Genomic DNA, 23,854 nt, shown 5'->3' with positions numbered 1-23,854 from the left:
ATTTTTATATCGCGAAGGTTGCACGTGTGGCCCGAAAAAGCATTACCGTTGTGATCAAGGAATGCAATTGCCAAAAAATCGTAAGAAAGTCTGCGCCTTAGGAAGTGTTTCTCGTATTCTGCACACGACGTCGTCGTTTCACAACTCACAGGGTTTGCTGTCGACGCTGAATCAGCGCACCCCAAGATTAATGATCGAGCTCGAAGCACCCAAGAAAAAGAATAAGTTTAGCAGAGCGTGGTTTCGATCCACGGACCTCTGGGTTATGGGCCCAGCACGCTTCCACTGCGCCACTCTGCTGTGCGGAGAGAGGTGCGCTCTTCGGTGCGTGATATGGGACACTTGGAAAAGCGTTTGTCCGCGTCGCGTACCGTTTAATTAACTGTGTAGCATCTCCCACCTTGACTTGTCTCGACTTTGCTCGACTGACGCTACGCTGACGCTTGCACGAAGCGATATTTACCGCGATCGTCTCGAGATGCAGCTGCGAGATGCTCAGGATTAACATTGCACTCCACGAAGGTGGAGACATTCGAATGCACTGCCTAGCTAGGCGCCCGCAACTAACAAAATGCCGACCCTGCCAGGATTCGAACCTGGAATCTTCTGATCCGTAGTCAGACGCGTTATCCGTTGCGCCACAGGGCCACTGTTCGCGTTTTATCCTACGAGGCGGATGCACATCGCAAAGCAACGTGTTCTCCTTGGCTCGGCAATTGCATGTCATCCACTGACAACGGCGGCGCGGCCACTCTGGTCTTCCGCACTCTGCAGGGAGCTGCCACCAAGGAAGGCATCTCTCCTCCTGCTGCTCGGCCACGGAGCGCCTGCACAGCTTAGAGCTTGCCACACATCTGCCGTCGCTGTTGGACAGGTAACGGCATGCAAAGCGCATGTTTTTTTGCATTTTTTCGGTGATGACAAGCGGTTGACATGCTTGTAAGTGTAGCATATAAAACAAGAATCGTGTGAAGCATTCGTAGACAGGTGCTAAAGTCGTAGTATGGCCGCAGGTGACGGTCGTATGACGGGTGTGTAGCCACAACAGGTTGGCATCAAAGTGAATACCGCTAACTGTAAGCACTCTGCTGTAGCCCCAGTGGCGCAATTGGTTAGCGCACGGTACTTATAAGGCAATAGCCGTGAGCAATGCCGGGGTTGTGAGTTCGAGCCTCACCTGGGGCATACTTTTATTTCGTAGCAGCTGACTATGGAAGCATCGGGACGCTAGATTTGAGATGTATCACGTACCTGAGAGACCATAAATGTGCGTGCACTGTAGTCAACGACTGCGTGTTCCTCGGTAGTATAGTGGTTAGTATCCCCGCCTGTCACGCGGGAGACCGGGGTTCGATTCCCCGCCGGGCAGATGCGATTTTTATATCGCGAAGGTTGCACGTGTGGCCCGAAAAAGCATTACCGTTGTGATCAAGGAATGCAATTGCCAAAAAATCGTAAGAAAGTCTGCGCCTTAGGAAGTGTTTCTCGTATTCTGCACACGACGTCGTCGTTTCACAACTCACAGGGTTTGCTGTCGACGCTGAATCAGCGCACCCCAAGATTAATGATCGAGCTCGAAGCACCCAAGAAAAAGAATAAGTTTAGCAGAGCGTGGTTTCGATCCACGGACCTCTGGGTTATGGGCCCAGCACGCTTCCACTGCGCCACTCTGCTGTGCGGAGAGAGGTGCGCTCTTCGGTGCGTGATATGGGACACTTGGAAAAGCGTTTGTCCGCGTCGCGTACCGTTTAATTAACTGTGTAGCATCTCCCACCTTGACTTGTCTCGACTTTGCTCGACTGACGCTACGCTGACGCTTGCACGAAGCGATATTTACCGCGATCGTCTCGAGATGCAGCTGCGAGATGCTCAGGATTAACATTGCACTCCACGAAGGTGGAGACATTCGAATGCACTGCCTAGCTAGGCGCCCGCAACTAACAAAATGCCGACCCTGCCAGGATTCGAACCTGGAATCTTCTGATCCGTAGTCAGACGCGTTATCCGTTGCGCCACAGGGCCACTGTTCGCGTTTTATCCTACGAGGCGGATGCACATCGCAAAGCAACGTGTTCTCCTTGGCTCGGCAATTGCATGTCATCCACTGACAACGGCGGCGCGGCCACTCTGGTCTTCCGCACTCTGCAGGGAGCTGCCACCAAGGAAGGCATCTCTCCTCCTGCTGCTCGGCCACGGAGCGCCTGCACAGCTTAGAGCTTGCCACACATCTGCCGTCGCTGTTGGACAGGTAACGGCATGCAAAGCGCATGTTTTTTTGCATTTTTTCGGTGATGACAAGCGGTTGACATGCTTGTAAGTGTAGCATATAAAACAAGAATCGTGTGAAGCATTCGTAGACAGGTGCTAAAGTCGTAGTATGGCCGCAGGTGACGGTCGTATGACGGGTGTGTAGCCACAACAGGTTGGCATCAAAGTGAATACCGCTAACTGTAAGCACTCTGCTGTAGCCCCAGTGGCGCAATTGGTTAGCGCACGGTACTTATAAGGCAATAGCCGTGAGCAATGCCGGGGTTGTGAGTTCGAGCCTCACCTGGGGCATACTTTTATTTCGTAGCAGCTGACTATGGAAGCATCGGGACGCTAGATTTGAGATGTATCACGTACCTGAGAGACCATAAATGTGCGTGCACTGTAGTCAACGACTGCGTGTTCCTCGGTAGTATAGTGGTTAGTATCCCCGCCTGTCACGCGGGAGACCGGGGTTCGATTCCCCGCCGGGCAGATGCGATTTTTATATCGCGAAGGTTGCACGTGTGGCCCGAAAAAGCATTACCGTTGTGATCAAGGAATGCAATTGCCAAAAAATCGTAAGAAAGTCTGCGCCTTAGGAAGTGTTTCTCGTATTCTGCACACGACGTCGTCGTTTCACAACTCACAGGGTTTGCTGTCGACGCTGAATCAGCGCACCCCAAGATTAATGATCGAGCTCGAAGCACCCAAGAAAAAGAATAAGTTTAGCAGAGCGTGGTTTCGATCCACGGACCTCTGGGTTATGGGCCCAGCACGCTTCCACTGCGCCACTCTGCTGTGCGGAGAGAGGTGCGCTCTTCGGTGCGTGATATGGGACACTTGGAAAAGCGTTTGTCCGCGTCGCGTACCGTTTAATTAACTGTGTAGCATCTCCCACCTTGACTTGTCTCGACTTTGCTCGACTGACGCTACGCTGACGCTTGCACGAAGCGATATTTACCGCGATCGTCTCGAGATGCAGCTGCGAGATGCTCAGGATTAACATTGCACTCCACGAAGGTGGAGACATTCGAATGCACTGCCTAGCTAGGCGCCCGCAACTAACAAAATGCCGACCCTGCCAGGATTCGAACCTGGAATCTTCTGATCCGTAGTCAGACGCGTTATCCGTTGCGCCACAGGGCCACTGTTCGCGTTTTATCCTACGAGGCGGATGCACATCGCAAAGCAACGTGTTCTCCTTGGCTCGGCAATTGCATGTCATCCACTGACAACGGCGGCGCGGCCACTCTGGTCTTCCGCACTCTGCAGGGAGCTGCCACCAAGGAAGGCATCTCTCCTCCTGCTGCTCGGCCACGGAGCGCCTGCACAGCTTAGAGCTTGCCACACATCTGCCGTCGCTGTTGGACAGGTAACGGCATGCAAAGCGCATGTTTTTTTGCATTTTTTCGGTGATGACAAGCGGTTGACATGCTTGTAAGTGTAGCATATAAAACAAGAATCGTGTGAAGCATTCGTAGACAGGTGCTAAAGTCGTAGTATGGCCGCAGGTGACGGTCGTATGACGGGTGTGTAGCCACAACAGGTTGGCATCAAAGTGAATACCGCTAACTGTAAGCACTCTGCTGTAGCCCCAGTGGCGCAATTGGTTAGCGCACGGTACTTATAAGGCAGTAGCCGTGAGCAATGCCGGGGTTGTGAGTTCGAGCCTCACCTGGGGCATACTTTTATTTCGTAGCAGCTGACTATGGAAGCATCGGGACGCTAGATTTGAGATGTATCACGTACCTGAGAGACCATAAATGTGCGTGCACTGTAGTCAACGACTGCGTGTTCCTCGGTAGTATAGTGGTTAGTATCCCCGCCTGTCACGCGGGAGACCGGGGTTCGATTCCCCGCCGGGCAGATGCGATTTTTATATCGCGAAGGTTGCACGTGTGGCCCGAAAAAGCATTACCGTTGTGATCAAGGAATGCAATTGCCAAAAAATCGTAAGAAAGTCTGCGCCTTAGGAAGCGTTTCTCGTATTCTGCACACGACGTCGTCGTTTCACAACTCACAGGGTTTGCTGTCGACGCTGAATCAGCGCACCCCAAGACTAATGATCGAGCTCGAAGCACCCAAGAAAAAGAATAAGTTTAGCAGAGCGTGGTTTCGATCCACGGACCTCTGGGTTATGGGCCCAGCACGCTTCCACTGCGCCACTCTGCTGTGCGGAGAGAGGCGCGCTCTTCGGTGCGTGATATGGGACACTTGGAAAAGCGTTTGTCCGCGTCGCGTACCGTTTAATTAACTGTGTAGCATCTCCCACCTTGACTTGTCTCGACTTTGCTCGACTGACGCTACGCTGACGCTTGCACGAAGCGATATTTACCGCGATCGTCTCGAGATGCAGCTGCGAGATGCTCAGGATTAACATTGCACTCCACGAAGGTGGAGACATTCGAATGCACTGCCTAGCTAGGCGCCCGCAACTAACAAAATGCCGACCCTGCCAGGATTCGAACCTGGAATCTTCTGATCCGTAGTCAGACGCGTTATCCGTTGCGCCACAGGGCCACTGTTCGCGTTTTATCCTACGAGGCGGATGCACATCGCAAAGCAACGTGTTCTCCTTGGCTCGGCAATTGCATGTCATCCACTGACAACGGCGGCGCGGCCACTCTGGTCTTCCGCACTCTGCAGGGAGCTGCCACCAAGGAAGGCATCTCTCCTCCTGCTGCTCGGCCACGGAGCGCCTGCACAGCTTAGAGCTTGCCACACATCTGCCGTCGCTGTTGGACAGGTAACGGCATGCAAAGCGCATGTTTTTTTGCATTTTTTCGGTGATGACAAGCGGTTGACATGCTTGTAAGTGTAGCATATAAAACAAGAATCGTGTGAAGCATTCGTAGACAGGTGCTAAAGTCGTAGTATGGCCGCAGGTGACGGTCGTATGACGGGTGTGTAGCCACAACAGGTTGGCATCAAAGTGAATACCGCTAACTGTAAGCACTCTGCTGTAGCCCCAGTGGCGCAATTGGTTAGCGCACGGTACTTATAAGGCAATAGCCGTGAGCAATGCCGGGGTTGTGAGTTCGAGCCTCACCTGGGGCATACTTTTATTTCGTAGCAGCTGACTATGGAAGCATCGGGACGCTAGATTTGAGATGTATCACGTACCTGAGAGACCATAAATGTGCGTGCACTGTAGTCAACGACTGCGTGTTCCTCGGTAGTATAGTGGTTAGTATCCCCGCCTGTCACGCGGGAGACCGGGGTTCGATTCCCCGCCGGGCAGATGCGATTTTTATATCGCGAAGGTTGCACGTGTGGCCCGAAAAAGCATTACCGTTGTGATCAAGGAATGCAATTGCCAAAAAATCGTAAGAAAGTCTGCGCCTTAGGAAGTGTTTCTCGTATTCTGCACACGACGTCGTCGTTTCACAACTCACAGGGTTTGCTGTCGACGCTGAATCAGCGCACCCCAAGATTAATGATCGAGCTCGAAGCACCCAAGAAAAAGAATAAGTTTAGCAGAGCGTGGTTTCGATCCACGGACCTCTGGGTTATGGGCCCAGCACGCTTCCACTGCGCCACTCTGCTGTGCGGAGAGAGGTGCGCTCTTCGGTGCGTGATATGGGACACTTGGAAAAGCGTTTGTCCGCGTCGCGTACCGTTTAATTAACTGTGTAGCATCTCCCACCTTGACTTGTCTCGACTTTGCTCGACTGACGCTACGCTGACGCTTGCACGAAGCGATATTTACCGCGATCGTCTCGAGATGCAGCTGCGAGATGCTCAGGATTAACATTGCACTCCACGAAGGTGGAGACATTCGAATGCACTGCCTAGCTAGGCGCCCGCAACTAACAAAATGCCGACCCTGCCAGGATTCGAACCTGGAATCTTCTGATCCGTAGTCAGACGCGTTATCCGTTGCGCCACAGGGCCACTGTTCGCGTTTTATCCTACGAGGCGGATGCACATCGCAAAGCAACGTGTTCTCCTTGGCTCGGCAATTGCATGTCATCCACTGACAACGGCGGCGCGGCCACTCTGGTCTTCCGCACTCTGCAGGGAGCTGCCACCAAGGAAGGCATCTCTCCTCCTGCTGCTCGGCCACGGAGCGCCTGCACAGCTTAGAGCTTGCCACACATCTGCCGTCGCTGTTGGACAGGTAACGGCATGCAAAGCGCATGTTTTTTTGCATTTTTTCGGTGATGACAAGCGGTTGACATGCTTGTAAGTGTAGCATATAAAACAAGAATCGTGTGAAGCATTCGTAGACAGGTGCTAAAGTCGTAGTATGGCCGCAGGTGACGGTCGTATGACGGGTGTGTAGCCACAACAGGTTGGCATCAAAGTGAATACCGCTAACTGTAAGCACTCTGCTGTAGCCCCAGTGGCGCAATTGGTTAGCGCACGGTACTTATAAGGCAATAGCCGTGAGCAATGCCGGGGTTGTGAGTTCGAGCCTCACCTGGGGCATACTTTTATTTCGTAGCAGCTGACTATGGAAGCATCGGGACGCTAGATTTGAGATGTATCACGTACCTGAGAGACCATAAATGTGCGTGCACTGTAGTCAACGACTGCGTGTTCCTCGGTAGTATAGTGGTTAGTATCCCCGCCTGTCACGCGGGAGACCGGGGTTCGATTCCCCGCCGGGCAGATGCGATTTTTATATCGCGAAGGTTGCACGTGTGGCCCGAAAAAGCATTACCGTTGTGATCAAGGAATGCAATTGCCAAAAAATCGTAAGAAAGTCTGCGCCTTAGGAAGTGTTTCTCGTATTCTGCACACGACGTCGTCGTTTCACAACTCACAGGGTTTGCTGTCGACGCTGAATCAGCGCACCCCAAGATTAATGATCGAGCTCGAAGCACCCAAGAAAAAGAATAAGTTTAGCAGAGCGTGGTTTCGATCCACGGACCTCTGGGTTATGGGCCCAGCACGCTTCCACTGCGCCACTCTGCTGTGCGGAGAGAGGTGCGCTCTTCGGTGCGTGATATGGGACACTTGGAAAAGCGTTTGTCCGCGTCGCGTACCGTTTAATTAACTGTGTAGCATCTCCCACCTTGACTTGTCTCGACTTTGCTCGACTGACGCTACGCTGACGCTTGCACGAAGCGATATTTACCGCGATCGTCTCGAGATGCAGCTGCGAGATGCTCAGGATTAACATTGCACTCCACGAAGGTGGAGACATTCGAATGCACTGCCTAGCTAGGCGCCCGCAACTAACAAAATGCCGACCCTGCCAGGATTCGAACCTGGAATCTTCTGATCCGTAGTCAGACGCGTTATCCGTTGCGCCACAGGGCCACTGTTCGCGTTTTATCCTACGAGGCGGATGCACATCGCAAAGCAACGTGTTCTCCTTGGCTCGGCAATTGCATGTCATCCACTGACAACGGCGGCGCGGCCACTCTGGTCTTCCGCACTCTGCAGGGAGCTGCCACCAAGGAAGGCATCTCTCCTCCTGCTGCTCGGCCACGGAGCGCCTGCACAGCTTAGAGCTTGCCACACATCTGCCGTCGCTGTTGGACAGGTAACGGCATGCAAAGCGCATGTTTTTTTGCATTTTTTCGGTGATGACAAGCGGTTGACATGCTTGTAAGTGTAGCATATAAAACAAGAATCGTGTGAAGCATTCGTAGACAGGTGCTAAAGTCGTAGTATGGCCGCAGGTGACGGTCGTATGACGGGTGTGTAGCCACAACAGGTTGGCATCAAAGTGAATACCGCTAACTGTAAGCACTCTGCTGTAGCCCCAGTGGCGCAATTGGTTAGCGCACGGTACTTATAAGGCAGTAGCCGTGAGCAATGCCGGGGTTGTGAGTTCGAGCCTCACCTGGGGCATACTTTTATTTCGTAGCAGCTGACTATGGAAGCATCGGGACGCTAGATTTGAGATGTATCACGTACCTGAGAGACCATAAATGTGCGTGCACTGTAGTCAACGACTGCGTGTTCCTCGGTAGTATAGTGGTTAGTATCCCCGCCTGTCACGCGGGAGACCGGGGTTCGATTCCCCGCCGGGCAGATGCGATTTTTATATCGCGAAGGTTGCACGTGTGGCCCGAAAAAGCATTACCGTTGTGATCAAGGAATGCAATTGCCAAAAAATCGTAAGAAAGTCTGCGCCTTAGGAAGCGTTTCTCGTATTCTGCACACGACGTCGTCGTTTCACAACTCACAGGGTTTGCTGTCGACGCTGAATCAGCGCACCCCAAGACTAATGATCGAGCTCGAAGCACCCAAGAAAAAGAATAAGTTTAGCAGAGCGTGGTTTCGATCCACGGACCTCTGGGTTATGGGCCCAGCACGCTTCCACTGCGCCACTCTGCTGTGCGGAGAGAGGCGCGCTCTTCGGTGCGTGATATGGGACACTTGGAAAAGCGTTTGTCCGCGTCGCGTACCGTTTAATTAACTGTGTAGCATCTCCCACCTTGACTTGTCTCGACTTTGCTCGACTGACGCTACGCTGACGCTTGCACGAAGCGATATTTACCGCGATCGTCTCGAGATGCAGCTGCGAGATGCTCAGGATTAACATTGCACTCCACGAAGGTGGAGACATTCGAATGCACTGCCTAGCTAGGCGCCCGCAACTAACAAAATGCCGACCCTGCCAGGATTCGAACCTGGAATCTTCTGATCCGTAGTCAGACGCGTTATCCGTTGCGCCACAGGGCCACTGTTCGCGTTTTATCCTACGAGGCGGGTGCACATCGCAAAGCAACGTGTTCTCCTTGGCTCGGCAATTGCATGTCATCCACTGACAACGGCGGCGCGGCCACTCTGGTCTTCCGCACTCTGCAGGGAGCTGCCACCAAGGAAGGCATCTCTCCTCCTGCTGCTCGGCCACGGAGCGCCTGCACAGCTTAGAGCTTGCCACACATCTGCCGTCGCTGTTGGACAGGTAACGGCATGCAAAGCGCATGTTTTTTTGCATTTTTTCGGTGATGACAAGCGGTTGACATGCTTGTAAGTGTAGCATATAAAACAAGAATCGTGTGAAGCATTCGTAGACAGGTGCTAAAGTCGTAGTATGGCCGCAGGTGACGGTCGTATGACGGGTGTGTAGCCACAACAGGTTGGCATCAAAGTGAATACCGCTAACTGTAAGCACTCTGCTGTAGCCCCAGTGGCGCAATTGGTTAGCGCACGGTACTTATAAGGCAGTAGCCGTGAGCAATGCCGGGGTTGTGAGTTCGAGCCTCACCTGGGGCATACTTTTATTTCGTAGCAGCTGACTATGGAAGCATCGGGACGCTAGATTTGAGATGTATCACGTACCTGAGAGACCATAAATGTGCGTGCACTGTAGTCAACGACTGCGTGTTCCTCGGTAGTATAGTGGTTAGTATCCCCGCCTGTCACGCGGGAGACCGGGGTTCGATTCCCCGCCGGGCAGATGCGATTTTTATATCGCGAAGGTTGCACGTGTGGCCCGAAAAAGCATTACCGTTGTGATCAAGGAATGCAATTGCCAAAAAATCGTAAGAAAGTCTGCGCCTTAGGAAGCGTTTCTCGTATTCTGCACACGACGTCGTCGTTTCACAACTCACAGGGTTTGCTGTCGACGCTGAATCAGCGCACCCCAAGACTAATGATCGAGCTCGAAGCACCCAAGAAAAAGAATAAGTTTAGCAGAGCGTGGTTTCGATCCACGGACCTCTGGGTTATGGGCCCAGCACGCTTCCACTGCGCCACTCTGCTGTGCGGAGAGAGGCGCGCTCTTCGGTGCGTGATATGGGACACTTGGAAAAGCGTTTGTCCGCGTCGCGTACCGTTTAATTAACTGTGTAGCATCTCCCACCTTGACTTGTCTCGACTTTGCTCGACTGACGCTACGCTGACGCTTGCACGAAGCGATATTTACCGCGATCGTCTCGAGATGCAGCTGCGAGATGCTCAGGATTAACATTGCACTCCACGAAGGTGGAGACATTCGAATGCACTGCCTAGCTAGGCGCCCGCAACTAACAAAATGCCGACCCTGCCAGGATTCGAACCTGGAATCTTCTGATCCGTAGTCAGACGCGTTATCCGTTGCGCCACAGGGCCACTGTTCGCGTTTTATCCTACGAGGCGGGTGCACATCGCAAAGCAACGTGTTCTCCTTGGCTCGGCAATTGCATGTCATCCACTGACAACGGCGGCGCGGCCACTCTGGTCTTCCGCACTCTGCAGGGAGCTGCCACCAAGGAAGGCATCTCTCCTCCTGCTGCTCGGCCACGGAGCGCCTGCACAGCTTAGAGCTTGCCACACATCTGCCGTCGCTGTTGGACAGGTAACGGCATGCAAAGCGCATGTTTTTTTGCATTTTTTCGGTGATGACAAGCGGTTGACATGCTTGTAAGTGTAGCATATAAAACAAGAATCGTGTGAAGCATTCGTAGACAGGTGCTAAAGTCGTAGTATGGCCGCAGGTGACGGTCGTATGACGGGTGTGTAGCCACAACAGGTTGGCATCAAAGTGAATACCGCTAACTGTAAGCACTCTGCTGTAGCCCCAGTGGCGCAATTGGTTAGCGCACGGTACTTATAAGGCAGTAGCCGTGAGCAATGCCGGGGTTGTGAGTTCGAGCCTCACCTGGGGCATACTTTTATTTCGTAGCAGCTGACTATGGAAGCATCGGGACGCTAGATTTGAGATGTATCACGTACCTGAGAGACCATAAATGTGCGTGCACTGTAGTCAACGACTGCGTGTTCCTCGGTAGTATAGTGGTTAGTATCCCCGCCTGTCACGCGGGAGACCGGGGTTCGATTCCCCGCCGGGCAGATGCGATTTTTATATCGCGAAGGTTGCACGTGTGGCCCGAAAAAGCATTACCGTTGTGATCAAGGAATGCAATTGCCAAAAAATCGTAAGAAAGTCTGCGCCTTAGGAAGTGTTTCTCGTATTCTGCACACGACGTCGTCGTTTCACAACTCACAGGGTTTGCTGTCGACGCTGAATCAGCGCACCCCAAGATTAATGATCGAGCTCGAAGCACCCAAGAAAAAGAATAAGTTTAGCAGAGCGTGGTTTCGATCCACGGACCTCTGGGTTATGGGCCCAGCACGCTTCCACTGCGCCACTCTGCTGTGCGGAGAGAGGTGCGCTCTTCGGTGCGTGATATGGGACACTTGGAAAAGCGTTTGTCCGCGTCGCGTACCGTTTAATTAACTGTGTAGCATCTCCCACCTTGACTTGTCTCGACTTTGCTCGACTGACGCTACGCTGACGCTTGCACGAAGCGATATTTACCGCGATCGTCTCGAGATGCAGCTGCGAGATGCTCAGGATTAACATTGCACTCCACGAAGGTGGAGACATTCGAATGCACTGCCTAGCTAGGCGCCCGCAACTAACAAAATGCCGACCCTGCCAGGATTCGAACCTGGAATCTTCTGATCCGTAGTCAGACGCGTTATCCGTTGCGCCACAGGGCCACTGTTCGCGTTTTATCCTACGAGGCGGATGCACATCGCAAAGCAACGTGTTCTCCTTGGCTCGGCAATTGCATGTCATCCACTGACAACGGCGGCGCGGCCACTCTGGTCTTCCGCACTCTGCAGGGAGCTGCCACCAAGGAAGGCATCTCTCCTCCTGCTGCTCGGCCACGGAGCGCCTGCACAGCTTAGAGCTTGCCACACATCTGCCGTCGCTGTTGGACAGGTAACGGCATGCAAAGCGCATGTTTTTTTGCATTTTTTCGGTGATGACAAGCGGTTGACATGCTTGTAAGTGTAGCATATAAAACAAGAATCGTGTGAAGCATTCGTAGACAGGTGCTAAAGTCGTAGTATGGCCGCAGGTGACGGTCGTATGACGGGTGTGTAGCCACAACAGGTTGGCATCAAAGTGAATACCGCTAACTGTAAGCACTCTGCTGTAGCCCCAGTGGCGCAATTGGTTAGCGCACGGTACTCATAAGGCAGTAGCCGTGAGCAATGCCGGGGTTGTGAGTTCGAGCCTCACCTGGGGCATACTTTTATTTCGTAGCAGCTGACTATGGAAGCATCGGGACGCTAGATTTGAGATGTATCACGTACCTGAGAGACCATAAATGTGCGTGCACTGTAGTCAACGACTGCGTGTTCCTCGGTAGTATAGTGGTTAGTATCCCCGCCTGTCACGCGGGAGACCGGGGTTCGATTCCCCGCCGGGCAGATGCGATTTTTATATCGCGAAGGTTGCACGTGTGGCCCGAAAAAGCATTACCGTTGTGATCAAGGAATGCAATTGCCAAAAAATCGTAAGAAAGTCTGCGCCTTAGGAAGCGTTTCTCGTATTCTGCACACGACGTCGTCGTTTCACAACTCACAGGGTTTGCTGTCGACGCTGAATCAGCGCACCCCAAGATTAATGATCGAGCTCGAAGCACCCAAGAAAAAGAATAAGTTTAGCAGAGCGTGGTTTCGATCCACGGACCTCTGGGTTATGGGCCCAGCACGCTTCCACTGCGCCACTCTGCTGTGCGGAGAGAGGCGCGCTCTTCGGTGCGTGATATGGGACACTTGGAAAAGCGTTTGTCCGCGTCGCGTACCGTTTAATTAACTGTGTAGCATCTCCCACCTTGACTTGTCTCGACTTTGCTCGACTGACGCTACGCTGACGCTTGCACGAAGCGATATTTACCGCGATCGTCTCGAGATGCAGCTGCGAGATGCTCAGGATTAACATTGCACTCCACGAAGGTGGAGACATTCGAATGCACTGCCTAGCTAGGCGCCCGCAACTAACAAAATGCCGACCCTGCCAGGATTCGAACCTGGAATCTTCTGATCCGTAGTCAGACGCGTTATCCGTTGCGCCACAGGGCCACTGTTCGCGTTTTATCCTACGAGGCGGGTGCACATCGCAAAGCAACGTGTTCTCCTTGGCTCGGCAATTGCATGTCATCCACTGACAACGGCGGCGCGGCCACTCTGGTCTTCCGCACTCTGCAGGGAGCTGCCACCAAGGAAAGCATCTCTCCTCCTGCTGCTCGGCCACGGAGCGCCTGCACAGCTTAGAGCTTGCCACACATCTGCCGTCGCTGTTGGACAGGTAACGGCATGCAAAGCGCATGTTTTTTTGCATTTTTTCGGTGATGACAAGCGGTTGACATGCTTGTAAGTGTAGCATATAAAACAAGAATCGTGTGAAGCATTCGTAGACAGGTGCTAAAGTCGTAGTATGGCCGCAGGTGACGGTCGTATGACGGGTGTGTAGCCACAACAGGTTGGCATCAAAGTGAATACCGCTAACTGTAAGCACTCTGCTGTAGCCCCAGTGGCGCAATTGGTTAGCGCACGGTACTTATAAGGCAGTAGCCGTGAGCAATGCCGGGTTTGTGAGTTCGAGCCTCACCTGGGGCATACTTTTATTTCGTAGCAGCTGACTATGGAAGCATCGGGACGCTAGATTTGAGATGTATCACGTACCTGAGAGACCATAAATGTGCGTGCACTGTAGTCAACGACTGCGTGTTCCTCGGTAGTATAGTGGTTAGTATCCCCGCCTGTCACGCGGGAGACCGGGGTTCGATTCCCCGCCGGGCAGATGCGGTTTTTATATCGCGAAGGTTGCACGTGTGGCCCGAAAAAGCATTACCGTTGTGATCAAGGAATGCAATTGCCAAAAAATCGTAAGAAAGTCTGCGCCTTAGGAAGTGTTTCTCGTATTCTGCACACGACGTCGTCGTTTCACAACTCACAGGGTTTGCTGTCGACGCTGAATCAGCGCACCCCAAGATTAATGATCGAGCTCGAAGCACCCAAGAAAAAGAATAAGTTTAGCAGAGCGTGGTTTCGATCCACGGACCTCTGGGTTATGGGCCCAGCACGCTTCCACTGCGCCACTCTGCTGTGCGGAGAGAGGTGCGCTCTTCGGTGCGTGATATGGGACACTTGGAAAAGCGTTTGTCCGCGTCGCGTACCGTTTAATTAACTGTGTAGCATCTCCCACCTTGACTTGTCTCGACTTTGCTCGACTGACGCTACGCTGACGCTTGCACGAAGCGATATTTACCGCGATCGTCTCGAGATGCAGCTGCGAGATGCTCAGGATTAACATTGCACTCCACGAAGGTGGAGACATTCGAATGCACTGCCTAGCTAGGCGCCCGCAACTAACAAAATGCCGACCCTGCCAGGATTCGAACCTGGAATCTTCTGATCCGTAGTCAGACGCGTTATCCGTTGCGCCACAGGGCCACTGTTCGCGTTTTATCCTACGAGGCGGATGCACATCGCAAAGCAACGTGTTCTCCTTGGCTCGGCAATTGCATGTCATCCACTGACAACGGCGGCGCGGCCACTCTGGTCTTCCGCACTCTGCAGGGAGCTGCCACCAAGGAAGGCATCTCTCCTCCTGCTGCTCGGCCACGGAGCGCCTGCACAGCTTAGAGCTTGCCACACATCTGCCGTCGCTGTTGGACAGGTAACGGCATGCAAAGCGCATGTTTTTTTGCATTTTTTCGGTGATGACAAGCGGTTGACATGCTTGTAAGTGTAGCATATAAAACAAGAATCGTGTGAAGCATTCGTAGACAGGTGCTAAAGTCGTAGTATGGCCGCAGGTGACGGTCGTATGACGGGTGTGTAGCCACAACAGGTTGGCATCAAAGTGAATACCGCTAACTGTAAGCACTCTGCTGTAGCCCCAGTGGCGCAATTGGTTAGCGCACGGTACTTATAAGGCAGTAGCCGTGAGCAATGCCGGGGTTGTGAGTTCGAGCCTCACTTGGGGCATACTTTTATTTCGTAGCAGCTGACTATGGAAGCATCGGGACGCTAGATTTGAGATGTATCACGTACCTGAGAGACCATAAATGTGCGTGCACTGTAGTCAACGACTGCGTGTTCCTCGGTAGTATAGTGGTTAGTATCCCCGCCTGTCACGCGGGAGACCGGGGTTCGATTCCCCGCCGGGCAGATGCGATTTTTATATCGCGAAGGTTGCACGTGTGGCCCGAAAAAGCATTACCGTTGTGATCAAGGAATGCAATTGCCAAAAAATCGTAAGAAAGTCTGCGCCTTAGGAAGCGTTTCTCGTATTCTGCACACGACGTCGTCGTTTCACAACTCACAGGGTTTGCTGTCGACGCTGAATCAGCGCACCCCAAGATTAATGATCGAGCTCGAAGCACCCAAGAAAAAGAATAAGTTTAGCAGAGCGTGGTTTCGATCCACGGACCTCTGGGTTATGGGCCCAGCACGCTTCCACTGCGCCACTCTGCTGTGCGGAGAGAGGCGCGCTCTTCGGTGCGTGATATGGGACACTTGGAAAAGCGTTTGTCCGCGTCGCGTACCGTTTAATTAACTGTGTAGCATCTCCCACCTTGACTTGTCTCGACTTTGCTCGACTGACGCTACGCTGACGCTTGCACGAAGCGATATTTACCGCGATCGTCTCGAGATGCAGCTGCGAGATGCTCAGGATTAACATTGCACTCCACGAAGGTGGAGACATTCGAATGCACTGCCTAGCTAGGCGCCCGCAACTAACAAAATGCCGACCCTGCCAGGATTCGAACCTGGAATCTTCTGATCCGTAGTCAGACGCGTTATCCGTTGCGCCACAGGGCCACTGTTCGCGTTTTATCCTACGAGGCGGGTGCACATCGCAAAGCAACGTGTTCTCCTTGGCTCGGCAATTGCATGTCATCCACTGACAACGGCGGCGCGGCCACTCTGGTCTTCCGCACTCTGCAGGGAGCTGCCACCAAGGAAAGCATCTCTCCTCCTGCTGCTCGGCCACGGAGCGCCTGCACAGCTTAGAGCTTGCCACACATCTGCCGTCGCTGTTGGACAGGTAACGGCATGCAAAGCGCATGTTTTTTTGCATTTTTTCGGTGATGACAAGCGGTTGACATGCTTGTAAGTGTAGCATATAAAACAAGAATCGTGTGAAGCATTCGTAGACAGGTGCTAAAGTCGTAGTATGGCCGCAGGTGACGGTCGTATGACGGGTGTGTAGCCACAACAGGTTGGCATCAAAGTGAATACCGCTAACTGTAAGCACTCTGCTGTAGCCCCAGTGGCGCAATTGGTTAGCGCACGGTACTTATAAGGCAGTAGCCGTGAGCAATGCCGGGTTTGTGAGTTCGAGCCTCACCTGGGGCATACTTTTATTTCGTAGCAGCTGACTATGGAAGCATCGGGACGCTAGATTTGAGATGTATCACGTACCTGAGAGACCATAAATGTGCGTGCACTGTAGTCAACGACTGCGTGTTCCTCGGTAGTATAGTGGTTAGTATCCCCGCCTGTCACGCGGGAGACCGGGGTTCGATTCCCCGCCGGGCAGATGCGGTTTTTATATCGCGAAGGTTGCACGTGTGGCCCGAAAAAGCATTACCGTTGTGATCAAGGAATGCAATTGCCAAAAAATCGTAAGAAAGTCTGCGCCTTAGGAAGTGTTTCTCGTATTCTGCACACGACGTCGTCGTTTCACAACTCACAGGGTTTGCTGTCGACGCTGAATCAGCGCACCCCAAGATTAATGATCGAGCTCGAAGCACCCAAGAAAAAGAATAAGTTTAGCAGAGCGTGGTTTCGATCCACGGACCTCTGGGTTATGGGCCCAGCACGCTTCCACTGCGCCACTCTGCTGTGCGGAGAGAGGTGCGCTCTTCGGTGCGTGATATGGGACACTTGGAAAAGCGTTTGTCCGCGTCGCGTACCGTTTAATTAACTGTGTAGCATCTCCCACCTTGACTTGTCTCGACTTTGCTCGACTGACGCTACGCTCACGCTTGCACGAAGCGATATTTACCGCGATCGTCTCGAGATGCAGCTGCGAGATGCTCAGGATTAACATTGCACTCCACGAAGGTGGAGACATTCGAATGCACTGCCTAGCTAGGCGCCCGCAACTAACAAAATGCCGACCCTGCCAGGATTCGAACCTGGAATCTTCTGATCCGTAGTCAGACGCGTTATCCGTTGCGCCACAGGGCCACTGTTCGCGTTTTATCCTACGAGGCGGATGCACATCGCAAAGCAACGTGTTCTCCTTGGCTCGGCAATTGCATGTCATCCACTGACAACGGCGGCGCGGCCACTCTGGTCTTCCGCACTCTGCAGGGAGCTGCCACCAAGGAAGGCATCTCTCCTCCTGCTGCTCGGCCACGGAGCGCCTGCACAGCTTAGAGCTTGCCACACATCTGCCGTCGCTGTTGGACAGGTAACGGCATGCAAAGCGCATGTTTTTTTGCATTTTTTCGGTGATGACAAGCGGTTGACATGCTTGTAAGTGTAGCATATAAAACAAGAATCGTGTGAAGCATTCGTAGACAGGTGCTAAAGTCGTAGTATGGCCGCAGGTGACGGTCGTATGACGGGTGTGTAGCCACAACAGGTTGGCATCAAAGTGAATACCGCTAACTGTAAGCACTCTGCTGTAGCCCCAGTGGCGCAATTGGTTAGCGCACGGTACTTATAAGGCAGTAGCCGTGAGCAATGCCGGGGTTGTGAGTTCGAGCCTCACCTGGGGCATACTTTTATTTCGTAGCAGCTGACTATGGAAGCATCGGGACGCTAGATTTGAGATGTATCACGTACCTGAGAGACCATAAATGTGCGTGCACTGTAGTCAACGACTGCGTGTTCCTCGGTAGTATAGTGGTTAGTATCCCCGCCTGTCACGCGGGAGACCGGGGTTCGATTCCCCGCCGGGCAGATGCGATTTTTATATCGCGAAGGTTGCACGTGTGGCCCGAAAAAGCATTACCGTTGTGATCAAGGAATGCAATTGCCAAAAAATCGTAAGAAAGTCTGCGCCTTAGGAAGTGTTTCTCGTATTCTGCACACGACGTCGTCGTTTCACAACTCACAGGGTTTGCTGTCGACGCTGAATCAGCGCACCCCAAGATTAATGATCGAGCTCGAAGCACCCAAGAAAAAGAATAAGTTTAGCAGAGCGTGGTTTCGATCCACGGACCTCTGGGTTATGGGCCCAGCACGCTTCCACTGCGCCACTCTGCTGTGCGGAGAGAGGCGCGCTCTTCGGTGCGTGATATGGGACACTTGGAAAAGCGTTTGTCCGCGTCGCGTACCGTTTAATTAACTGTGTAGCATCTCCCACCTTGACTTGTCTCGACTTTGCTCGACTGACGCTACGCTGACGCTTGCACGAAGCGATATTTACCGCGATCGTCTCGAGATGCAGCTGCGAGATGCTCAGGATTAACATTGCACTCCACGAAGGTGGAGACATTCGAATGCACTGCCTAGCTAGGCGCCCGCAACTAACAAAATGCCGACCCTGCCAGGATTCGAACCTGGAATCTTCTGATCCGTAGTCAGACGCGTTATCCGTTGCGCCACAGGGCCACTGTTCGCGTTTTATCCTACGAGGCGGATGCACATCGCAAAGCAACGTGTTCTCCTTGGCTCGGCAATTGCATGTCATCCACTGACAACGGCGGCGCGGCCACTCTGGTCTTCCGCACTCTGCAGGGAGCTGCCACCAAGGAAGGCATCTCTCCTCCTGCTGCTCGGCCACGGAGCGCCTGCACAGCTTAGAGCTTGCCACACATCTGCCGTCGCTGTTGGACAGGTAACGGCATGCAAAGCGCATGTTTTTTTGCATTTTTTCGGTGATGACAAGCGGTTGACATGCTTGTAAGTGTAGCATATAAAACAAGAATCGTGTGAAGCATTCGTAGACAGGTGCTAAAGTCGTAGTATGGCCGCAGGTGACGGTCGTATGACGGGTGTGTAGCCACAACAGGTTGGCATCAAAGTGAATACCGCTAACTGTAAGCACTCTGCTGTAGCCCCAGTGGCGCAATTGGTTAGCGCACGGTACTTATAAGGCAGTAGCCGTGAGCAATGCCGGGGTTGTGAGTTCGAGCCTCACCTGGGGCATACTTTTATTTCGTAGCAGCTGACTATGGAAGCATCGGGACGCTAGATTTGAGATGTATCACGTACCTGAGAGACCATAAATGTGCGTGCACTGTAGTCAACGACTGCGTGTTCCTCGGTAGTATAGTGGTTAGTATCCCCGCCTGTCACGCGGGAGACCGGGGTTCGATTCCCCGCCGGGCAGATGCGATTTTTATATCGCGAAGGTTGCACGTGTGGCCCGAAAAAGCATTACCGTTGTGATCAAGGAATGCAATTGCCAAAAAATCGTAAGAAAGTCTGCGCCTTAGGAAGTGTTTCTCGTATTCTGCACACGACGTCGTCGTTTCACAACTCACAGGGTTTGCTGTCGACGCTGAATCAGCGCACCCCAAGATTAATGATCGAGCTCGAAGCACCCAAGAAAAAGAATAAGTTTAGCAGAGCGTGGTTTCGATCCACGGACCTCTGGGTTATGGGCCCAGCACGCTTCCACTGCGCCACTCTGCTGTGCGGAGAGAGGCGCGCTCTTCGGTGCGTGATATGGGACACTTGGAAAAGCGTTTGTCCGCGTCGCGTACCGTTTAATTAACTGTGTAGCATCTCCCACCTTGACTTGTCTCGACTTTGCTCGACTGACGCTACGCTGACGCTTGCACGAAGCGATATTTACCGCGATCGTCTCGAGATGCAGCTGCGAGATGCTCAGGATTAACATTGCACTCCACGAAGGTGGAGACATTCGAATGCACTGCCTAGCTAGGCGCCCGCAACTAACAAAATGCCGACCCTGCCAGGATTCGAACCTGGAATCTTCTGATCCGTAGTCAGACGCGTTATCCGTTGCGCCACAGGGCCACTGTTCGCGTTTTATCCTACGAGGCGGATGCACATCGCAAAGCAACGTGTTCTCCTTGGCTCGGCAATTGCATGTCATCCACTGACAACGGCGGCGCGGCCACTCTGGTCTTCCGCACTCTGCAGGGAGCTGCCACCAAGGAAGGCATCTCTCCTCCTGCTGCTCGGCCACGGAGCGCCTGCACAGCTTAGAGCTTGCCACACATCTGCCGTCGCTGTTGGACAGGTAACGGCATGCAAAGCGCATGTTTTTTTGCATTTTTTCGGTGATGACAAGCGGTTGACATGCTTGTAAGTGTAGCATATAAAACAAGAATCGTGTGAAGCATTCGTAGACAGGTGCTAAAGTCGTAGTATGGCCGCAGGTGACGGTCGTATGACGGGTGTGTAGCCACAACAGGTTGGCATCAAAGTGAATACCGCTAACTGTAAGCACTCTGCTGTAGCCCCAGTGGCGCAATTGGTTAGCGCACGGTACTTATAAGGCAGTAGCCGTGAGCAATGCCGGGTTTGTGAGTTCGAGCCTCACCTGGGGCATACTTTTATTTCGTAGCAGCTGACTATGGAAGCATCGGGACGCTAGATTTGAGATGTATCACGTACCTGAGAGACCATAAATGTGCGTGCACTGTAGTCAACGACTGCGTGTTCCTCGGTAGTATAGTGGTTAGTATCCCCGCCTGTCACGCGGGAGACCGGGGTTCGATTCCCCGCCGGGCAGATGCGGTTTTTATATCGCGAAGGTTGCACGTGTGGCCCGAAAAAGCATTACCGTTGTGATCAAGGAATGCAATTGCCAAAAAATCGTAAGAAAGTCTGCGCCTTAGGAAGTGTTTCTCGTATTCTGCACACGACGTCGTCGTTTCACAACTCACAGGGTTTGCTGTCGACGCTGAATCAGCGCACCCCAAGATTAATGATCGAGCTCGAAGCACCCAAGAAAAAGAATAAGTTTAGCAGAGCGTGGTTTCGATCCACGGACCTCTGGGTTATGGGCCCAGCACGCTTCCACTGCGCCACTCTGCTGTGCGGAGAGAGGTGCGCTCTTCGGTGCGTGATATGGGACACTTGGAAAAGCGTTTGTCCGCGTCGCGTACCGTTTAATTAACTGTGTAGCATCTCCCACCTTGACTTGTCTCGACTTTGCTCGACTGACGCTACGCTGACGCTTGCACGAAGCGATATTTACCGCGATCGTCTCGAGATGCAGCTGCGAGATGCTCAGGATTAACATTGCACTCCACGAAGGTGGAGACATTCGAATGCACTGCCTAGCTAGGCGCCCGCAACTAACAAAATGCCGACCCTGCCAGGATTCGAACCTGGAATCTTCTGATCCGTAGTCAGACGCGTTATCCGTTGCGCCACAGGGCCACTGTTCGCGTTTTATCCTACGAGGCGGATGCACATCGCAAAGCAACGTGTTCTCCTTGGCTCGGCAATTGCATGTCATCCACTGACAACGGCGGCGCGGCCACTCTGGTCTTCCGCACTCTGCAGGGAGCTGCCACCAAGGAAGGCATCTCTCCTCCTGCTGCTCGGCCACGGAGCGCCTGCACAGCTTAGAGCTTGCCACACATCTGCCGTCGCTGTTGGACAGGTAACGGCATGCAAAGCGCATGTTTTTTTGCATTTTTTCGGTGATGACAAGCGGTTGACATGCTTGTAAGTGTAGCATATAAAACAAGAATCGTGTGAAGCATTCGTAGACAGGTGCTAAAGTCGTAGTATGGCCGCAGGTGACGGTCGTATGACGGGTGTGTAGCCACAACAGGTTGGCATCAAAGTGAATACCGCTAACTGTAAGCACTCTGCTGTAGCCCCAGTGGCGCAATTGGTTAGCGCACGGTACTTATAAGGCAGTAGCCGTGAGCAATGCCGGGGTTGTGAGTTCGAGCCTCACCTGGGGCATACTTTTATTTCGTAGCAGCTGACTATGGAAGCATCGGGACGCTAGATTTGAGATGTATCACGTACCTGAGAGACCATAAATGTGCGTGCACTGTAGTCAACGACTGCGTGTTCCTCGGTAGTATAGTGGTTAGTATCCCCGCCTGTCACGCGGGAGACCGGGGTTCGATTCCCCGCCGGGCAGATGCGATTTTTATATCGCGAAGGTTGCACGTGTGGCCCGAAAAAGCATTACCGTTGTGATCAAGGAATGCAATTGCCAAAAAATCGTAAGAAAGTCTGCGCCTTAGGAAGTGTTTCTCGTATTCTGCACACGACGTCGTCGTTTCACAACTCACAGGGTTTGCTGTCGACGCTGAATCAGCGCACCCCAAGATTAATGATCGAGCTCGAAGCACCCAAGAAAAAGAATAAGTTTAGCAGAGCGTGGTTTCGATCCACGGACCTCTGGGTTATGGGCCCAGCACGCTTCCACTGCGCCACTCTGCTGTGCGGAGAGAGGCGCGCTCTTCGGTGCGTGATATGGGACACTTGGAAAAGCGTTTGTCCGCGTCGCGTACCGTTTAATTAACTGTGTAGCATCTCCCACCTTGACTTGTCTCGACTTTGCTCGACTGACGCTACGCTGACGCTTGCACGAAGCGATATTTACCGCGATCGTCTCGAGATGCAGCTGCGAGATGCTCAGGATTAACATTGCACTCCACGAAGGTGGAGACATTCGAATGCACTGCCTAGCTAGGCGCCCGCAACTAACAAAATGCCGACCCTGCCAGGATTCGAACCTGGAATCTTCTGATCCGTAGTCAGACGCGTTATCCGTTGCGCCACAGGGCCACTGTTCGCGTTTTATCCTACGAGGCGGATGCACATCGCAAAGCAACGTGTTCTCCTTGGCTCGGCAATTGCATGTCATCCACTGACAACGGCGGCGCGGCCACTCTGGTCTTCCGCACTCTGCAGGGAGCTGCCACCAAGGAAGGCATCTCTCCTCCTGCTGCTCGGCCACGGAGCGCCTGCACAGCTTAGAGCTTGCCACACATCTGCCGTCGCTGTTGGACAGGTAACGGCATGCAAAGCGCATGTTTTTTTGCATTTTTTCGGTGATGACAAGCGGTTGACATGCTTGTAAGTGTAGCATATAAAACAAGAATCGTGTGAAGCATTCGTAGACAGGTGCTAAAGTCGTAGTATGGCCGCAGGTGACGGTCGTATGACGGGTGTGTAGCCACAACAGGTTGGCATCAAAGTGAATACCGCTAACTGTAAGCACTCTGCTGTAGCCCCAGTGGCGCAATTGGTTAGCGCACGGTACTTATAAGGCAGTAGCCGTGAGCAATGCCGGGTTTGTGAGTTCGAGCCTCACCTGGGGCATACTTTTATTTCGTAGCAGCTGACTATGGAAGCATCGGGACGCTAGATTTGAGATGTATCACGTACCTGAGAGACCATAAATGTGCGTGCACTGTAGTCAACGACTGCGTGTTCCTCGGTAGTATAGTGGTTAGTATCCCCGCCTGTCACGCGGGAGACCGGGGTTCGATTCCCCGCCGGGCAGATGCGGTTTTTATATCGCGAAGGTTGCACGTGTGGCCCGAAAAAGCATTACCGTTGTGATCAAGGAATGCAATTGCCAAAAAATCGTAAGAAAGTCTGCGCCTTAGGAAGTGTTTCTCGTATTCTGCACACGACGTCGTCGTTTCACAACTCACAGGGTTTGCTGTCGACGCTGAATCAGCGCACCCCAAGATTAATGATCGAGCTCGAAGCACCCAAGAAAAAGAATAAGTTTAGCAGAGCGTGGTTTCGATCCACGGACCTCTGGGTTATGGGCCCAGCACGCTTCCACTGCGCCACTCTGCTGTGCGGAGAGAGGTGCGCTCTTCGGTGCGTGATATGGGACACTTGGAAAAGCGTTTGTCCGCGTCGCGTACCGTTTAATTAACTGTGTAGCATCTCCCACCTTGACTTGTCTCGACTTTGCTCGACTGACGCTACGCTGACGCTTGCACGAAGCGATATTTACCGCGATCGTCTCGAGATGCAGCTGCGAGATGCT

General features: G+C 52.9%; 57 non-coding genes across 57 annotated transcripts; 34 read left to right on the top strand and 23 right to left on the bottom strand.

Annotated features, from left to right (window-relative positions):
• Positions 1-228: 228 nt before the first annotated feature.
• On the bottom strand, positions 229-300 carry Trnam-cau. The gene has a single exon. It is a non-coding gene; the product is annotated as a tRNA-Met (tRNA).
• Positions 301-575: 275 nt separating this feature from the next.
• On the bottom strand, positions 576-648 carry Trnar-acg. The gene has a single exon. It is a non-coding gene; the product is annotated as a tRNA-Arg (tRNA).
• Positions 649-1,093: 445 nt separating this feature from the next.
• Positions 1,094-1,185, top strand: Trnai-uau. Its single transcript is given in 2 exon segments — positions 1,094-1,131; positions 1,150-1,185. It is a non-coding gene; the product is annotated as a tRNA-Ile (tRNA).
• Positions 1,186-1,297: 112 nt separating this feature from the next.
• Trnad-guc lies at positions 1,298-1,369 on the top strand. The gene has a single exon. It is a non-coding gene; the product is annotated as a tRNA-Asp (tRNA).
• Positions 1,370-1,602: 233 nt separating this feature from the next.
• On the bottom strand, positions 1,603-1,674 carry Trnam-cau. Its single transcript has one exon. It is a non-coding gene; the product is annotated as a tRNA-Met (tRNA).
• A 275-nt stretch (positions 1,675-1,949) lies between these two features.
• Trnar-acg lies at positions 1,950-2,022 on the bottom strand. Its single transcript has one exon. It is a non-coding gene; the product is annotated as a tRNA-Arg (tRNA).
• A 445-nt stretch (positions 2,023-2,467) lies between these two features.
• Trnai-uau lies at positions 2,468-2,559 on the top strand. The gene is given in 2 exon segments: positions 2,468-2,505; positions 2,524-2,559. It is a non-coding gene; the product is annotated as a tRNA-Ile (tRNA).
• A 112-nt stretch (positions 2,560-2,671) lies between these two features.
• On the top strand, positions 2,672-2,743 carry Trnad-guc. The gene has a single exon. It is a non-coding gene; the product is annotated as a tRNA-Asp (tRNA).
• A 233-nt stretch (positions 2,744-2,976) lies between these two features.
• Positions 2,977-3,048, bottom strand: Trnam-cau. The gene has a single exon. It is a non-coding gene; the product is annotated as a tRNA-Met (tRNA).
• A 275-nt stretch (positions 3,049-3,323) lies between these two features.
• Trnar-acg lies at positions 3,324-3,396 on the bottom strand. The gene has a single exon. It is a non-coding gene; the product is annotated as a tRNA-Arg (tRNA).
• A 445-nt stretch (positions 3,397-3,841) lies between these two features.
• Positions 3,842-3,933, top strand: Trnai-uau. The gene is given in 2 exon segments: positions 3,842-3,879; positions 3,898-3,933. It is a non-coding gene; the product is annotated as a tRNA-Ile (tRNA).
• A 112-nt stretch (positions 3,934-4,045) lies between these two features.
• Trnad-guc lies at positions 4,046-4,117 on the top strand. Its single transcript has one exon. It is a non-coding gene; the product is annotated as a tRNA-Asp (tRNA).
• A 233-nt stretch (positions 4,118-4,350) lies between these two features.
• Positions 4,351-4,422, bottom strand: Trnam-cau. The gene has a single exon. It is a non-coding gene; the product is annotated as a tRNA-Met (tRNA).
• Positions 4,423-4,697: 275 nt separating this feature from the next.
• Positions 4,698-4,770, bottom strand: Trnar-acg. The gene has a single exon. It is a non-coding gene; the product is annotated as a tRNA-Arg (tRNA).
• A 445-nt stretch (positions 4,771-5,215) lies between these two features.
• On the top strand, positions 5,216-5,307 carry Trnai-uau. The gene is given in 2 exon segments: positions 5,216-5,253; positions 5,272-5,307. It is a non-coding gene; the product is annotated as a tRNA-Ile (tRNA).
• Positions 5,308-5,419: 112 nt separating this feature from the next.
• Trnad-guc lies at positions 5,420-5,491 on the top strand. Its single transcript has one exon. It is a non-coding gene; the product is annotated as a tRNA-Asp (tRNA).
• Positions 5,492-5,724: 233 nt separating this feature from the next.
• Positions 5,725-5,796, bottom strand: Trnam-cau. The gene has a single exon. It is a non-coding gene; the product is annotated as a tRNA-Met (tRNA).
• A 275-nt stretch (positions 5,797-6,071) lies between these two features.
• Positions 6,072-6,144, bottom strand: Trnar-acg. The gene has a single exon. It is a non-coding gene; the product is annotated as a tRNA-Arg (tRNA).
• A 445-nt stretch (positions 6,145-6,589) lies between these two features.
• On the top strand, positions 6,590-6,681 carry Trnai-uau. The gene is given in 2 exon segments: positions 6,590-6,627; positions 6,646-6,681. It is a non-coding gene; the product is annotated as a tRNA-Ile (tRNA).
• A 112-nt stretch (positions 6,682-6,793) lies between these two features.
• On the top strand, positions 6,794-6,865 carry Trnad-guc. The gene has a single exon. It is a non-coding gene; the product is annotated as a tRNA-Asp (tRNA).
• Positions 6,866-7,098: 233 nt separating this feature from the next.
• Trnam-cau lies at positions 7,099-7,170 on the bottom strand. Its single transcript has one exon. It is a non-coding gene; the product is annotated as a tRNA-Met (tRNA).
• Positions 7,171-7,445: 275 nt separating this feature from the next.
• On the bottom strand, positions 7,446-7,518 carry Trnar-acg. The gene has a single exon. It is a non-coding gene; the product is annotated as a tRNA-Arg (tRNA).
• Positions 7,519-7,963: 445 nt separating this feature from the next.
• Positions 7,964-8,055, top strand: Trnai-uau. Its single transcript is given in 2 exon segments — positions 7,964-8,001; positions 8,020-8,055. It is a non-coding gene; the product is annotated as a tRNA-Ile (tRNA).
• A 112-nt stretch (positions 8,056-8,167) lies between these two features.
• Positions 8,168-8,239, top strand: Trnad-guc. Its single transcript has one exon. It is a non-coding gene; the product is annotated as a tRNA-Asp (tRNA).
• A 580-nt stretch (positions 8,240-8,819) lies between these two features.
• Positions 8,820-8,892, bottom strand: Trnar-acg. Its single transcript has one exon. It is a non-coding gene; the product is annotated as a tRNA-Arg (tRNA).
• Positions 8,893-9,337: 445 nt separating this feature from the next.
• On the top strand, positions 9,338-9,429 carry Trnai-uau. The gene is given in 2 exon segments: positions 9,338-9,375; positions 9,394-9,429. It is a non-coding gene; the product is annotated as a tRNA-Ile (tRNA).
• Positions 9,430-9,541: 112 nt separating this feature from the next.
• On the top strand, positions 9,542-9,613 carry Trnad-guc. The gene has a single exon. It is a non-coding gene; the product is annotated as a tRNA-Asp (tRNA).
• A 580-nt stretch (positions 9,614-10,193) lies between these two features.
• Trnar-acg lies at positions 10,194-10,266 on the bottom strand. The gene has a single exon. It is a non-coding gene; the product is annotated as a tRNA-Arg (tRNA).
• A 445-nt stretch (positions 10,267-10,711) lies between these two features.
• On the top strand, positions 10,712-10,803 carry Trnai-uau. Its single transcript is given in 2 exon segments — positions 10,712-10,749; positions 10,768-10,803. It is a non-coding gene; the product is annotated as a tRNA-Ile (tRNA).
• A 112-nt stretch (positions 10,804-10,915) lies between these two features.
• Trnad-guc lies at positions 10,916-10,987 on the top strand. The gene has a single exon. It is a non-coding gene; the product is annotated as a tRNA-Asp (tRNA).
• Positions 10,988-11,567: 580 nt separating this feature from the next.
• Positions 11,568-11,640, bottom strand: Trnar-acg. Its single transcript has one exon. It is a non-coding gene; the product is annotated as a tRNA-Arg (tRNA).
• A 445-nt stretch (positions 11,641-12,085) lies between these two features.
• On the top strand, positions 12,086-12,177 carry Trnam-cau. Its single transcript is given in 2 exon segments — positions 12,086-12,123; positions 12,142-12,177. It is a non-coding gene; the product is annotated as a tRNA-Met (tRNA).
• Positions 12,178-12,289: 112 nt separating this feature from the next.
• Trnad-guc lies at positions 12,290-12,361 on the top strand. Its single transcript has one exon. It is a non-coding gene; the product is annotated as a tRNA-Asp (tRNA).
• A 580-nt stretch (positions 12,362-12,941) lies between these two features.
• On the bottom strand, positions 12,942-13,014 carry Trnar-acg. Its single transcript has one exon. It is a non-coding gene; the product is annotated as a tRNA-Arg (tRNA).
• A 445-nt stretch (positions 13,015-13,459) lies between these two features.
• On the top strand, positions 13,460-13,551 carry Trnai-uau. Its single transcript is given in 2 exon segments — positions 13,460-13,497; positions 13,516-13,551. It is a non-coding gene; the product is annotated as a tRNA-Ile (tRNA).
• A 112-nt stretch (positions 13,552-13,663) lies between these two features.
• Trnad-guc lies at positions 13,664-13,735 on the top strand. The gene has a single exon. It is a non-coding gene; the product is annotated as a tRNA-Asp (tRNA).
• A 580-nt stretch (positions 13,736-14,315) lies between these two features.
• Trnar-acg lies at positions 14,316-14,388 on the bottom strand. The gene has a single exon. It is a non-coding gene; the product is annotated as a tRNA-Arg (tRNA).
• A 445-nt stretch (positions 14,389-14,833) lies between these two features.
• Trnai-uau lies at positions 14,834-14,925 on the top strand. Its single transcript is given in 2 exon segments — positions 14,834-14,871; positions 14,890-14,925. It is a non-coding gene; the product is annotated as a tRNA-Ile (tRNA).
• Positions 14,926-15,037: 112 nt separating this feature from the next.
• Trnad-guc lies at positions 15,038-15,109 on the top strand. Its single transcript has one exon. It is a non-coding gene; the product is annotated as a tRNA-Asp (tRNA).
• A 580-nt stretch (positions 15,110-15,689) lies between these two features.
• On the bottom strand, positions 15,690-15,762 carry Trnar-acg. Its single transcript has one exon. It is a non-coding gene; the product is annotated as a tRNA-Arg (tRNA).
• A 445-nt stretch (positions 15,763-16,207) lies between these two features.
• On the top strand, positions 16,208-16,299 carry Trnai-uau. Its single transcript is given in 2 exon segments — positions 16,208-16,245; positions 16,264-16,299. It is a non-coding gene; the product is annotated as a tRNA-Ile (tRNA).
• Positions 16,300-16,411: 112 nt separating this feature from the next.
• Trnad-guc lies at positions 16,412-16,483 on the top strand. The gene has a single exon. It is a non-coding gene; the product is annotated as a tRNA-Asp (tRNA).
• A 580-nt stretch (positions 16,484-17,063) lies between these two features.
• On the bottom strand, positions 17,064-17,136 carry Trnar-acg. Its single transcript has one exon. It is a non-coding gene; the product is annotated as a tRNA-Arg (tRNA).
• A 445-nt stretch (positions 17,137-17,581) lies between these two features.
• Positions 17,582-17,673, top strand: Trnai-uau. The gene is given in 2 exon segments: positions 17,582-17,619; positions 17,638-17,673. It is a non-coding gene; the product is annotated as a tRNA-Ile (tRNA).
• Positions 17,674-17,785: 112 nt separating this feature from the next.
• Trnad-guc lies at positions 17,786-17,857 on the top strand. The gene has a single exon. It is a non-coding gene; the product is annotated as a tRNA-Asp (tRNA).
• Positions 17,858-18,437: 580 nt separating this feature from the next.
• Trnar-acg lies at positions 18,438-18,510 on the bottom strand. The gene has a single exon. It is a non-coding gene; the product is annotated as a tRNA-Arg (tRNA).
• A 445-nt stretch (positions 18,511-18,955) lies between these two features.
• On the top strand, positions 18,956-19,047 carry Trnai-uau. Its single transcript is given in 2 exon segments — positions 18,956-18,993; positions 19,012-19,047. It is a non-coding gene; the product is annotated as a tRNA-Ile (tRNA).
• A 112-nt stretch (positions 19,048-19,159) lies between these two features.
• On the top strand, positions 19,160-19,231 carry Trnad-guc. The gene has a single exon. It is a non-coding gene; the product is annotated as a tRNA-Asp (tRNA).
• Positions 19,232-19,811: 580 nt separating this feature from the next.
• Positions 19,812-19,884, bottom strand: Trnar-acg. Its single transcript has one exon. It is a non-coding gene; the product is annotated as a tRNA-Arg (tRNA).
• A 445-nt stretch (positions 19,885-20,329) lies between these two features.
• On the top strand, positions 20,330-20,421 carry Trnai-uau. Its single transcript is given in 2 exon segments — positions 20,330-20,367; positions 20,386-20,421. It is a non-coding gene; the product is annotated as a tRNA-Ile (tRNA).
• Positions 20,422-20,533: 112 nt separating this feature from the next.
• On the top strand, positions 20,534-20,605 carry Trnad-guc. The gene has a single exon. It is a non-coding gene; the product is annotated as a tRNA-Asp (tRNA).
• A 580-nt stretch (positions 20,606-21,185) lies between these two features.
• Trnar-acg lies at positions 21,186-21,258 on the bottom strand. The gene has a single exon. It is a non-coding gene; the product is annotated as a tRNA-Arg (tRNA).
• A 445-nt stretch (positions 21,259-21,703) lies between these two features.
• On the top strand, positions 21,704-21,795 carry Trnai-uau. Its single transcript is given in 2 exon segments — positions 21,704-21,741; positions 21,760-21,795. It is a non-coding gene; the product is annotated as a tRNA-Ile (tRNA).
• A 112-nt stretch (positions 21,796-21,907) lies between these two features.
• Positions 21,908-21,979, top strand: Trnad-guc. Its single transcript has one exon. It is a non-coding gene; the product is annotated as a tRNA-Asp (tRNA).
• A 580-nt stretch (positions 21,980-22,559) lies between these two features.
• On the bottom strand, positions 22,560-22,632 carry Trnar-acg. Its single transcript has one exon. It is a non-coding gene; the product is annotated as a tRNA-Arg (tRNA).
• A 445-nt stretch (positions 22,633-23,077) lies between these two features.
• On the top strand, positions 23,078-23,169 carry Trnai-uau. Its single transcript is given in 2 exon segments — positions 23,078-23,115; positions 23,134-23,169. It is a non-coding gene; the product is annotated as a tRNA-Ile (tRNA).
• A 112-nt stretch (positions 23,170-23,281) lies between these two features.
• Positions 23,282-23,353, top strand: Trnad-guc. The gene has a single exon. It is a non-coding gene; the product is annotated as a tRNA-Asp (tRNA).
• The last annotated feature ends 501 nt before the right edge of the window (positions 23,354-23,854 follow it).

The sequence above is a fragment of the Schistocerca americana genome, chromosome 8 (assembly GCF_021461395.2).
Source record: "Schistocerca americana isolate TAMUIC-IGC-003095 chromosome 8, iqSchAmer2.1, whole genome shotgun sequence".
In the NCBI taxonomy this organism is placed as follows: domain Eukaryota; kingdom Metazoa; phylum Arthropoda; class Insecta; order Orthoptera; family Acrididae; genus Schistocerca; species Schistocerca americana.
Note: the sequence above shows the minus strand (reverse complement) of the source record. Positions and strands in the feature narration are given on the sequence as shown.